The sequence below is a fragment of the Halyomorpha halys genome, unplaced genomic scaffold (assembly GCF_000696795.3).
Source record: "Halyomorpha halys isolate HHAL.00 unplaced genomic scaffold, Hhal_1.1 Scaffold487.1, whole genome shotgun sequence".
In the NCBI taxonomy this organism is placed as follows: Eukaryota; Metazoa; Arthropoda; class Insecta; order Hemiptera; family Pentatomidae; genus Halyomorpha; species Halyomorpha halys.
The window spans coordinates 129,484-142,781 of NW_027111707.1; the positions used below are offsets into that span (position 1 = coordinate 129,484).

At 30.5% G+C, this 13,298-nt stretch overlaps 1 long non-coding RNA gene across 3 annotated transcripts in view; it reads left to right on the forward strand.

The window, feature by feature from the left end:
• Positions 1-13,298, forward strand: part of LOC136796310 (uncharacterized) — a 204,720-nt gene that overhangs the window by 81,860 nt on the left and 109,562 nt on the right. For all 3 annotated transcript variants that reach the window (XR_010844014.1, XR_010844013.1, XR_010844015.1), the window contains exon 3: positions 11,736-11,886. This is a non-coding gene — a long non-coding RNA (uncharacterized lncRNA). The remainder of the gene's footprint in view (positions 1-11,735; positions 11,887-13,298) is intronic.

The window sequence follows — 13,298 nt, forward strand, 5'->3', positions numbered from 1 at the left end:
TGATTTAAAAAGAGTGAAGAAGCGTGGTAAATGTTAATATCGATTCAGCTTTAAAATATAATATTCATTGACTATAAAATACCATAACAGTATAATAGCTCAATTTAAGGCGTTTTTTCCTTTTAAAATATAAAAATTATACAAAATTAAAAGAAATACAATCAGACCAATCAGGTTCCAAGAGTAGGTCAGAACGTGAGTATGAATCGGAATGGTGTATTTTTTTTTTCTTTTTACAGAATTTCTCTTTTTATTTTTTGGGGGAGGGGGAATTTTCTGTGATTATTCCCTTTAATTTCGTCACGTATTACTCTTATTTTTTATAAAACGTTCTCAACTAACGGTGGGTGTTCCGCAGAACAGAAATAGGTTAGGTAGAATATATATTTTGAAATACTCAAAAACTTTTTCTTTTTTTTTTTTTTTTTTATTTAATGCCGATCATTTTCACGAATTTCTGAACTATCTGAAATAATTCCGTAAGTGAAATGCTTGTAATTCCACTCTCCGCCTTCAAGGAACGTGTTCAGATGACTGAATAAGTTTACTGTGATAAGTTTAAGGTCTTTACTGAAAATAAGTATATACATATATATATATAAAAGAATAGAAAGGAAAATAAACTTTATTCTGGGACCATAATAAATCTCCTCATTATAACGAAAAAGTAAAAATGAAAAAAAAATCTTTCCAGATAATTATTAGATTAATAAAAATATATATCAGATTAATAAAAATAACTCAATTCATATTTATTATTATACTTACCTACAAATTAAATATCATAAAAGAAATCTTTGTGACTGAAAGTAATAAATAAAAATTAGGAATGTAGGCCTGAAACGTCGGCATAGAATAAATAAATATGGTTTTATTTATTTATGTTGTTCTTTGCTGACCGCACCCACCGACAAACTTCTCCAATAAAAAAATAGGAATAATAACTTAATTCATAAGTAAATAAATCCCAACAAATCCCATCAAATCACCTTTCCTTTTCGTCGTAAGCTTGCCAGCTGCCCAACAGTATACTTTAATAATGCTTCCCTTACCCCTGTAGAACAGATCCTCTACCTTGGACTATCTGGAAAAACGACTTGAATTCCTCAAACAAGACTGAAAAGACAGAAAACTGCACGTCGATTCCGACTATTACAGTACTTATTGACAAACGGTCTTAACTTCCAATTCATTACAAAAGACTGACAATAATAAGGCCTGTCTAGATATACTCAGTTGAGTTTTGGAGCTCGACTAAACCATAGAATTCCTCTCGCATCCAAAATCGTTCGTAAAATTCTATGTTACAAATAAAATCATCCATAGAGACCTAGATGTTTCTCATGTAACCGATCTAGCCCGAACCAGATATCAATCCTTCCATTATAAACTCCCTGACCACTCAAACCCATTAGTTTCTAACCTTGCTTCCCCTTTCATTCCTGAAAATCCTCCGAGGCGCCTGAAAATAGGATGGCCTCAAGACCTTATATTGTTAAAATGTTTTTAGAGTGCTACCAATTGGTAGTTTATCTACATGCCTGTATAATACCATTATGATCTTACTTCAAAATTACTTGTTGTTTTTTATATAAAGGTGTAAATGTCAATAAATAATTTTTAAAAAATAATTCATTACTAATAAGTCTTAAACAATGTAAACACTACCTACAATTTAACACATATACGGATATAAATGTTTACATGTCGCTGATCTTCACAGTACATTGTAAAAAAAACTTTTTTTTTCACTTTAGAAGTGGATATATTCCAAAGATATTATATAGAATATTGGTTCTTTTTCTACTGACGTAAATTTGTATACTTAGTGTATATATATATTTATTTATTTATTTTAAAAGAGCATTATACAAAAATTCTACTGTGGTTATCTAAGTAATATTTTCTTTACTTCATATCCCACAATGTTATGTGTAAATATGACGTTAGACAGACAAACACAAAAAATTGCTTTGTAGAGAAATTCAGAAAAGTTTTGTTTGATGCCACACTCTTGCGCCAAGCCAATCAATTCTATTTCCCTGTAGTACTGGAGCAGAAGTACTGACCCGCATTTCCTTGAGTGCTGCTGCAGGAATTAAAACACGGAATGCGTAATATAGATTGAAAAAGATGGTTCATGAAATTGAAGACTAATAAAAAGTAAGATTGCATTATTATAGAGTAATAAAAATGTTAATTGAAGACGCTTGAGACCCTGGCGGGAAGGCTGGAGGTGAGAGGCCCAAGGTCTGGCCATGGCATTTCAGCTCCGGCTAGATCATCCGCCACCTGCCCCTCCTAGTGTACATTATATACCAATATTCATTATATACATTAATCGATTATTTTATTTATCGATTATTATAGTTATATATTATTTATGACTGAACTTGCTTGCGAAAACGCAAGCTCTGAATTCGTTTTCTATGAAGGCATCCCATCCATCCAGCTATGGCTATGACATTGGGAAGTGGGTGGTATCTTCACTGAATGATTAAATCTCTTAAATATACTCATAATCGATGTATAATCTACAATCCATATTTTGAAACCTAATTTAGTACCAAGGTTGTAACAGAAATGACTTTCATGAATGTGAAAACTATTCTAGTTCATATCTGAAAATTCAATGCTGCATCTCAAAAACTACTAGTTCTAGATTTAAAAATTTTTCAAATCAACGCAAACGTGGAAAACAGCAATAAAATAATTTTGTCCAGCTAGACCTGTCATACGGCCTAATGTGTGCCGGTTCGAATCCCGTCTAGGTGAGTTGAGTCTAATTTCGTGTCGGCTACATATATTGAAAACATGACCCTCGAGCAATATTTAAAAAGCGCCTGAAATTGAAAAACGACGTGACACCCTCCACTCCCGCCCTCCGTGGCAGCTTTACTTACCTGACTTTTCAAACAGACAATTATAGTGAGGAGCTTGGTCGATGTCACAAGAGGAGATCATAACACAAAAAAAGAAATTTCCTTCTCGGCCAGACCCGCCCTACTAAGACCCCCTATATCTCTTTGCTAGTCTAAATATTTGCTTACAACGGAAAAATGAGATTTTAAGATAATTTAATCGAGCAATTTTTAAAAAGCGCCTGACATTGGAAAACGGAACATTGTCGTTTGTAAAATATTTCTGAATTGGTAGGCTGTTGTTTCTAAAATATTACGTTGAATGGCTTATTATGTTGTAGGACATTATCCATCTCATTATATCTTATGTTTGTTGATCTCATTATAGTGACTAAAGACATTTTAGTCCCTCCTGACCTAAAATGCCTATAATCGCCCAACCAATTTTATAAATATTTAATTTCTATTCATTAATGGCACACGCTCCTTAATATTGTCCCAGTAGCGCAGAATTAAATATTTTTTTAACACACAGCGCATAAATAAAACTTTAAGAGTGACTTGAAGGTTGTCTTCCTCACTCACGTACTCAAGAGCTGATCCCAGCCAACTAAACAAATAAACAGTATCATTATTATTAGTTAAAATCATTGTAAAAATGAATTTAGATTTTAGAATTGTTTCATTCGTCAAATGTTCTATGTATTATTATCATAGTTATTGTTTTATGATAGAGAACGAATTGTTTCTTTATTTGATTATATATTTCTACATTTATTCTTCTGCACTTTGAACTGTATCTTTCACGCTAGAAAAAAATTTACGTCACTCGACCATTAATATGAGGTACAGATACACGTCCGCCGTGGATGGATATAGTGTTTTATACAATAATCCTAAATGGATCGCAGTGAAGGATGAGGGATGGCAATAGTCGTCAAACTCTTCAGATTAGAGGATCTCAACACGTTCCATTAAAAAGAAACTTATCAGCTAACGTACAAGTTTTATATTTTTTTTAATATTATATTTTCTTTTTTACAATGTCTCATCAGTTTTCCTGAAAAAAAAATTAGAATATACTAGCATCATTCATATTCTCTTCCTATATCTGACGGTTTCAAAAAATAACTTTATTCCTCGAAACGATGCTAATCTAAAAATTTATGAAAAATACCAACATGAATTTATTTAATAAATATATTGTTATTTATTTATTCGTTCACATCTTATTTGCTTAGTTTTCCGTCTCTTAACTGGCACAATTTTTGTTTTTTATTTCTCTTATATATACTTATCTATCTTTACGTGTTATTACGTCTCTTTTTCATTTTATGTCATTTTTATTTATTTTTGTTAATTTTTTTAGTATAATTTTACACTTAATTTACATAATTTTTATCCACACCTCAGTTTACTTCTTTGTATCTTAGTATTTTACATCAACATATTTTTAGCCCTGCGAAGTGGAGCGAAACGTGGGCAAATGTATAGCTGTTAACTATTTTTGTTCCTTTCTGACCGTACCCTCGATCATCTCCTTCATATTCAGGAAAACAAGGTCAATCATTTGTATATACAATATGAATTCATCTCCTCTGTAAAGTAAAAATTATTATTGGATAATTTGTGCGTTTAACATTAAAATTATTGAGACATTAATAAATTTAAAAATTATTATTTCATAGCCTTTTCTTTATTTTAACCATCTTGCATGGTTAAAGACTTTTCTCTAAAGAATGGGCCCCTAAATTTGCTCAATAATGTGCAATGAATTGTAAAATATTCTCCAGTGAATTTGTGTTACATAAGGAGAAGTGGCACCTTTTATCCTTACCAAGGTTAATAATTTAAGCTGAAGGGTTCACCTTTCGCTTTGGAATTTAAACGGCTAATGTAGTTATCATTCAATTACTTAAATATCGAGTGAATGATAAATGATTTGAAGTTATACATAGTTTAGGTAGTATAATCATTTTGTGGAAAAATATTTTAACAAATTTAATATATTCCTAATTTATTTACAGTTTGGCCATTTTGATATAGTTATGCTATTAAAAAAAATTAATCTCTCTTTTTGAATTTCAATCTTAAAATTGTACATAAGATTGTACTAAATAAATAACATTTTAAATGAATGAATAGTGTGGAAACGATTGAAAAGAAAGACATAAAATGGATGGACAATTATAGGTATAAAGTTTTTTTTTTTCAAAAACAAATTTAATTGGTTTTCATTGATCTATGGTTAGGTCATTTTGTAGGGTTATGCTTTAAATATCATAATTCTCAGAGCTTCAAAAATTTATAAAATATCGAACTTTATTTTGAACAAATAAAAACAAAAAAACATGATGCTGTTAAGAGGAAGCAAATCAAAAATCTTCTAAAAAAACATATTCTGTCTTTTTTAATCTCTGAGTTTCAAAAATTTATAAAATAGCGAAATTTATTTTGAATAAAAAATATAATAAAAATAAGACTAATAAGAATGAAAAATACTAAAAATAAATTAATCTCTCTTTTTGAATCTCAACCCTAATTTTACATTGTACATAAACTTGTACCAAATAAATAACATTTTAAATGAATAAATAGTGTGTGAGAGATTGAAAAAAAGACATTTTGTTTCAATTTTTTCATTTATTAAATATGGTAGTGTGGTGGCACTGTGGTAAGGAACGATTTATAAGGAAAAATATATTAATTTTTCAAATAACACTTAACAACTATCTACTAGCACTATATTTGATAAGTTTTGGCGTGAGATGCATTATTTTGTCAATGTAATGTCATCCATTATATTCTTCTGTCATTATAGAAAAATTATGTTCACTCCCAAGTAAGGCCATTTTATAATAAGGAGCGTGGTGGTACTGTGGTAAGGATCGACTCTACTAATTCCAAGGACCCGGGTTCAAATCCGGCCGGGCAGAAAATTGTTTTCTGTTACACTCTAGCAGTGAGTCAACCCTGTGAGTTCTGGAGCCCCCTCCCATGGTTCACTCAGCCTCATAAATTGGGTACCCTCATGGGATAAAAATCTGGCGGTCGTGCGTGATTCTGACCAAATCATCTCCTTGCACAACCATTGGTTTAATGACAGTACTTCCTTACCAATTATTACACCCTTAACCCTTCATGGGTTGTAGTAGTACAGATTTGTTTTTTATTTTTATGGTTTAAATATAATAATTTTTATATTTTTAAAAAATGTATAATATAGAAATTTATTTTGAATAAAAAAAATTAAAACTACTAAAAAATAATTAATTAATCAATCTCTCTTTTTTGAATCTGAACCCTATAACTTTATACATAAAATTGTACCTAATAACTCTATTTTTTCAATATTTGCCTCACTATTTATTTAATTAAAATGTTATTTATTTGGTACAATTGAATATACAAGGTTAAAGTTGAGATTCAAAAAGAGCAATTATTTTTTTTTTTTAACAGCTTTCAGGTTTGAGGTACTTGAGTTTAATGGGAGATCTTATACTCAATATACATTGAAATTAAACACTGAGTATTTGAAATAATGAATTTCAATAAATCCGGATTTGAAAGTGGTTGGTAAACTTTAAAGGGAAGCCAATAGGTTCCACGGTTGCAATTTTCCGTTGCATTAGACGTTAGATCCTTTTACATAATTGCCATTTCCCTGTTGTGAGGTGGCCGTCCCTGGGACCTCTTTTCCATTCGGAGGATTTTCCTCATCCACAGTGGCTTTTTCGAACGTCCAACAAGGTCGCATCCAGGAAGTTCTTGGCTGCTTCTTCATGGCAGTAACCTTTAGCCGCATTTCCACGCCCGCAGATTCAGATCACCTAGCCTATTCGCTCCAATTGTATTCTAGTTGACAATCGAGTAAAATTAATTCAGAAATGAATATTGCTTCGAGATCTTTTAAAGTAGTATTATTCAATTATCTAAATGATCATGACTCGAATTCAGATAAAGAAAGAGTTCAAGAACTCCTGAAATATAGTAAAGTGTCTACCTCACGCTCGGAGGGGGACACTACGGGATAGATATGTCATAGATCACCTACATAAATTTCAGAGTAATGAAATGAACACAATTTAACACAGTGGTAGTGGTATGGAATCGTTAGTAAAGATATAGAGTGTCGTCTCGGTATCGTTAATAAAGATATACAGTGTAGTCTCGGTATCGTTAATAAAGATATAGAGTGTAGTCTTGGTATCGTTAATAACGATATAGAGTGTGGTCTCCCTAATCCGAACTAATTTTCCAGAGAGGTGTTCGGATGGCTGAAAAGTTCGGATTTGAGAAAGTATTAGGAAAAATGGTGAAATAATATTTAAAAATATGAATGTACTTAATTATTTTTATTCATTTAATTTTTTTACAGATTTTATTGGAAATTTGACAGTTTAATGTTTTAAAAAATTACAAATTTAAGAAAAAAAGTGTTATCTTTTACATCCTCAGTAATGCTAACGGCTTTAATTTGTTAAAACTATAATATTGTTCATTTATAGGTGAAAAAAAAGTGTAAATAAAAATTAAAAATTCTCTTTTTATCGATTTTTTTAATGGAAAACCTGATAAAAAAATTACTTCACCTACAAAATTTGTATTAACACTTCGGAATTATATTATCCGATATCAAAACTGTAAAAATGTTTACTTTCGATTACAGGACAATTACAATAACTTGTCTATAGGCCGGGAAGTTAACAACATTGTTAACTTTACACATGTGCACTTTTATTTGAAAAAAAATTCTATTTCGTGCCCAGTTTTTTCAAAAAAGTAACAAATTGAACCTTGATAAATGTGTGATCCTGAGGATGTGCTAGGAACCAATCACTCCTGCTCACTCTTCATTTTTTGGTTCAGTTCAGGGTGTGCAGTGGGTGTTACGTCGATCAAAAGGTAAGCCGTTTCTTAAAATAATTGTATTTTTATTTTATATAAAGCCTGGAAGATTGTTGAATAAAATGGAATAACCGCAATTCGAACATAATATCCAATACTATTGTTTTTTTGGAAAAAAACTAGATGAAGTTGTGCTCCTAAGAAACAAAGTGTGTGTTGTTTTATGCAAAAATTTGACTTGAAACAGTATAATAATAAATAAAATAAATAGAGAAGTAGTATAAAGGGGATAAGCTTTCAAACACAGTAAAGCCAAAAAGACGAGTTGTCTGATGAAATTCAAAGGAGTTACAGAGGAATAGAGCCAATCAGTGGCTCTCTTCTATTTCAGTTTAGGCTAGAATGGTAGATAATACTATTAACCTTGTCCTATACCTGAGATCCGAGGGCGTGGTCTACTCATTCCTTTTGGGCTTCACTTCCCTTTGAAGGAGAGTAGGAGTATGCTACGTTCCTTATTAAAAACAATGGTGTGATTAATTCAATTTGATTCAACAATTTCATTTTAATATGTAAAGTATTTACGGTAAAATAATTTCGAAAAGCTGATTCCTCAATCAAAATGTTCATTCTAAATTTATCTATTGCAATTAAGTATCCGTACTGTCCAATATCAGAATCAGAGCATTATGGATGATGATTCCCATAATATCTGAATCTGAGCTTTATGGATGATGATTCCGATAATATCTGAATCTGAGCTTTATGGATGATGATTCCGATAATTCACATTCCATTAACTTAACTTTAATCACTAATATTTGTTGTTTTTTATTATGATAGTATAAATCAACAATTAGAAACAGTTAAATAAATGTTTAACGTTCGGTTCCACAAAATGTATGTATCCTCTAGTCTTTTTATCAAACTTTTTTGTAATATAGGAATTTCAATGTAACATTGAATCATTGGCTCAGTTTGACTTAATATGAGTTTAATATTACTTAAAAATAATTTACCTTTTATTCGATAGAGTTGAATTTTCCATGAACGATCAAGGTGGTATTTACATTAGTTATGGCAGTTCTATTATAGAAATCGTTAAAATTATTTAGTCAATTGCAGATTTTTTTACCAATAAAACTTGATATAATTTCGAAAAGCTGATTCCTCAATCAAAATGTTTATTCTAAATTTATCTATTGCAATTAAGTATTCGTACTGTCCAATATCAGAATCATTATGGATGATGATTCCCATAATAATCATCATGGAATCATCATCCATAAAGTTCAGATTCAGATATTATCGGAATCATCATCCATAAAGCTCAATATATATGCAAATATTAAAATATTTGCATTAAAGAGATCAAAAAATAAATAAATCTCCTGCTGTTACACTTTTGATAACTTTTACATTGCTTCATTTGTAGATCTTTCCTCTTTCAAATTATTCTAGTTCTGTATTTAGAAATCTTTATATGTTCTTTTTTAAAATACCAACATTTTTTTAGTTTTATTACTGTTTTTTTATTTAATATTTTTATTCAATACACTGAACGTTTAATTTCCAATAAAAATTCAAGGTCTCTCGAAAAAATTCGAAGTAAAGGGAATTCCAATATGTGTGTTCGATACGTGGCAGGTTAATAATTTAAGAACCTCTTGTAAATAGCATTTTGTGCCCTCACCACTCAAACACCTGATTTTATATGAAATAATTGTTTCATAACATAAAGTTCTTAATCATGTTATTTTCGCCTGTTTTTGCTACCTCGATCCTGAAGATTGTTTCTTTGTTTGAATTGTTTCTGCTTTGAATTTAGGACAGAAATGTTTTCAGCACCCAGAAATTAATTTGGTTTCGTATTTTTTTGTAGTTAAATTCATGTACGGGTATAAAATCCACTGCCAATAATCCGATTTTAGTGAAATATTCTGGAATTATGCGGGTTGGTGCCTGGATGGTCCGATTTTAATTTTTTGAAATTCCGCCCTCTACTTACGCTTGCGTTAACGCATTTTCCTGGACTCACCAATATCTCGAGAACGGTTGGTCCGATTTGGCTTGGAAGTTATAGATAAGTTCTATTTATTGAATTACATTTATTTTTGCTCATGCATACGCAAAAGTATTTCAAAAAGTATATCTTATTCTCAAACGACAAATCAACTTCATTAGGAATTAAAAATTTTGTTTTAGTTTATGAAGGTGAAAAAAGAAAAAAGCATAGTTAAAACTATCCTTTAGCCAACGTTTTGTCCCACTTTGTAAGGGTTCTTCAGGGCATACAAAGTAGTAAACTGAGATAGGATTAAAAAATATGTAATTATAAGTGTAAAACTATAATAAAAATGGACAAAATTAACTAATAATAATAACATAGACTATTAAATTAAAATGAACGAGACGTAATAACACGTTAAGATAGAAAAGTAGATGTAAGAGAAATAAAAAAACTTTTGGCAGTGTAAGATATAATATACAATAAAGTGAACTACGGTTGAGTTAAAAATTGTGTAAAACATATATAAAAAACGACAAAAAAAATAATAAGATGTAAAATATTAAATAATAATTAGAATTACTAATAAGTAGAATTATACTATTTTCTACTATTTGAGTTCGGACCATATTCCTTTCATCTTTACACACGGTCAATCAATAATCTTCCAGTAAATAATAATAAGTATATGTAAAACAGAATGTAATTTAAATGTAATAGTCTATGTTATTTTCTCTTTAATATACTTTTAACTTATTATTACACACGTCATTTTTATATGTTTTCACTTGTGTCTAACCCCCTCACCCCCACCTTAGCTCACTTTATTGCATCTTATGATCTTACACTACCAACGTATTTTAGTTGTTTCGTATCTTTTTAGCACTGCAAATTGTGGTGAAACATCGGTAAATAATTTTTTTTTTTTTCTTTTAAGATCTATATGGATTTGAAATACTTTTGCGCATGCATAAGGAAAAATAGATTTAATGTCAAAAAAGTCTCTTAATTACATGGATCAGTAAACTTTCTAATATTCTATTCTTCTAACTTCTTAATTGACTCATTATATTTTTTTAATGTTCTAAATTTGTTGGTCATTAGTTAGTATGAGTGACCGAGTGCTTTGCAGAGCGTGTAGGGGAGGTACAGTAGACATAAGTGAACATCACCGTATGATGCAATAATTACTTGAACTATGAATTCTTCGCAATCAATATCTGTTTAATGAGCACTGCTATAAACTGTACCTACTTATGAAGAAGAAACAAAAAGAAGAAGTAATGGCAACAGGTACATTCCAGATTCATATTTGAGGAAAAATTAAATGACTTGGAAAAATCTAAACATAAAAAAGAATTGGTACTTTCTCACTATATCTATGTTCGTTTGATTTCCTTATTATATAAATTATCCTTTTTCTGCATATTTCTAATAAATATGTTATTATCTTCATTTCAAGGTTTATGATTTGCCGTTCGAGAATAAAATTTACGGGAGGAGCTGTTGTTGAAATAAAGCTGTATCCAAAAAAGGATTTTCTTGTATATGAAAGTAGTTGACTAATAAAATTAATATAACGCCCTTTTTACACTAAACCCCAATTTTCCTTAAAATTTGAGTCAAATCAGACCGACCGTTTTTGTAATACTAGTCTTCCATGGAAATTTAAAATTTTGTATCAAAATCGGATTAACGGTTCGATCGACCATGCCTGAACACAAATTTGACTGCAAACAACCTGACCATGAACTACATTAGTTCCTTCATCTCTACAAACTATATTTCGAGTGAATTTTTTTTTATTCTGAGGATATAAATTTTTTATTAGCCACATTAATACGAAGCTTCCCTCCTATCTCTGATAATGAGGAAGCGAAATCAAAGTAAAATTTTGTATCAAAACTTGCAATATTTGTAATGATTGAACTTGACTGACGTTTTGAAGTTATTTTCATAACCGAGTTTGAGATATTCATGTGGTATTTTTTAAAGTTTGATTTATTTTTCTTTTACAGATTGTAAAAAACCCTTGGATATGTTGCAAGGAATGCTGCAAGATGTTCTTCAGACCTTCACTAGTAGCCTTAATAAATCCTCACTCCCTAGCACCATCAATCTTTGCAGACTCGTGTTGTTCATAGCGACCGATCTTCGAAAATGTGAAAGGTATGTAATACCTGTTTATTGTATTTGTTAATAATGTTTATTATTAACAATAAAATTTAATTGTTTTACGTTTAGGCCTAGGGTTCATTGGCTTTTTAAATAATAATTTAATTAAAATAATCCATAAATTAATAAATTATATGAAAATATCCTTTGTTTGCCACTAATAAAAAAAGAAAAAATGTAATTTTTAAAAACCTAAAAAAAAAAATTTATTTTTAATAAAGTTCGAAACGTATTTAGCCTATTACTTGATTAAGAAAATACATTGTTTATTTCTAACAATTTTTTTTTTCATAACCCCTATTTCTAACAATAAAAAGAGAAAAATGCTTTATGTAGCCATGCTGTCCAAATATATCGGGTTGCTACAATACACGGCATACCAACCAATCCTTGATCGGATATTTATTTGGAGTCTGCTCTAAAACCCACATTAACAAAAGTCAGATTTAATGCCCTTATAAACAATTTTGGTTATAGAAAACCATTTCAACCGTTTTATTATATATTTCCGATTCTTATCTCTTTAATTAGATCCAGTTTGTGTCATTTGGTGCTGTTGATAGACCCGTTAACCAATGTCAACTTTGGTGTAGATTAGTTGAGTAATTTTGTAGTTATTTCTATTTTTTGACTATTCAAAAGAAATAAAAGGCCTATAATAATTTAGCTTGTAACTTTTGGTATAAAAAATTTTAGTTTCCGATTTTTTCAAAAATTCGTATTAAGTGCTTTTTTGTGATGCTAAAAAATGAATATAAACTTTCACTACTAAAAGAATTTTTTACCTCACTTGTATGGGTCATCATCATGGGTATGGGTCGATCAGAACTGTTTCAATATAGGACTAGCCTTATATATACATATATATGTTGGTTGTAGGCCTGCCTGTGGATAGCTCTCTTCATTTGTTGTTAATTTATTCCCTGAAATATTTTTGAGTATATGACTACCAATATTTCAAAATCTCTCTTATTTCATATTCCTTTGGACTTTGTAATATCCAAAACGTTAACATGACAGTGTCAGTGAAGTTGGGCTGGAACATCCACGATTCTACTTCACACAATGCCAGCACACGCTCTTGTTCTGCCAGTGGTTACAAGCCAATTTGATGCTAACTGTTAGTGCGTAGAGATAACGCTCGGCCACGGTTTTCGGTTTCCTCCTGTCGATAGTGAAAGTAGGTCAGAAAGTTGGATCTACTCGGCTGAGCGGGAAAATGTATTTGCCACTTTTACTTTCGCGCCACTTTTACCCCCACCCCGAGATCCACTATCTAGGTGGGAGCCACTTTTGGAACGTCACGCCATTTTGGGTCTCCTCCATTTTATTGTTTGTGGAATTCAGGTCTAGGTACAGGATGGAGCCTTCTCCTAGGTTTCTTTTTTTATCTGGGTATTAGAAAC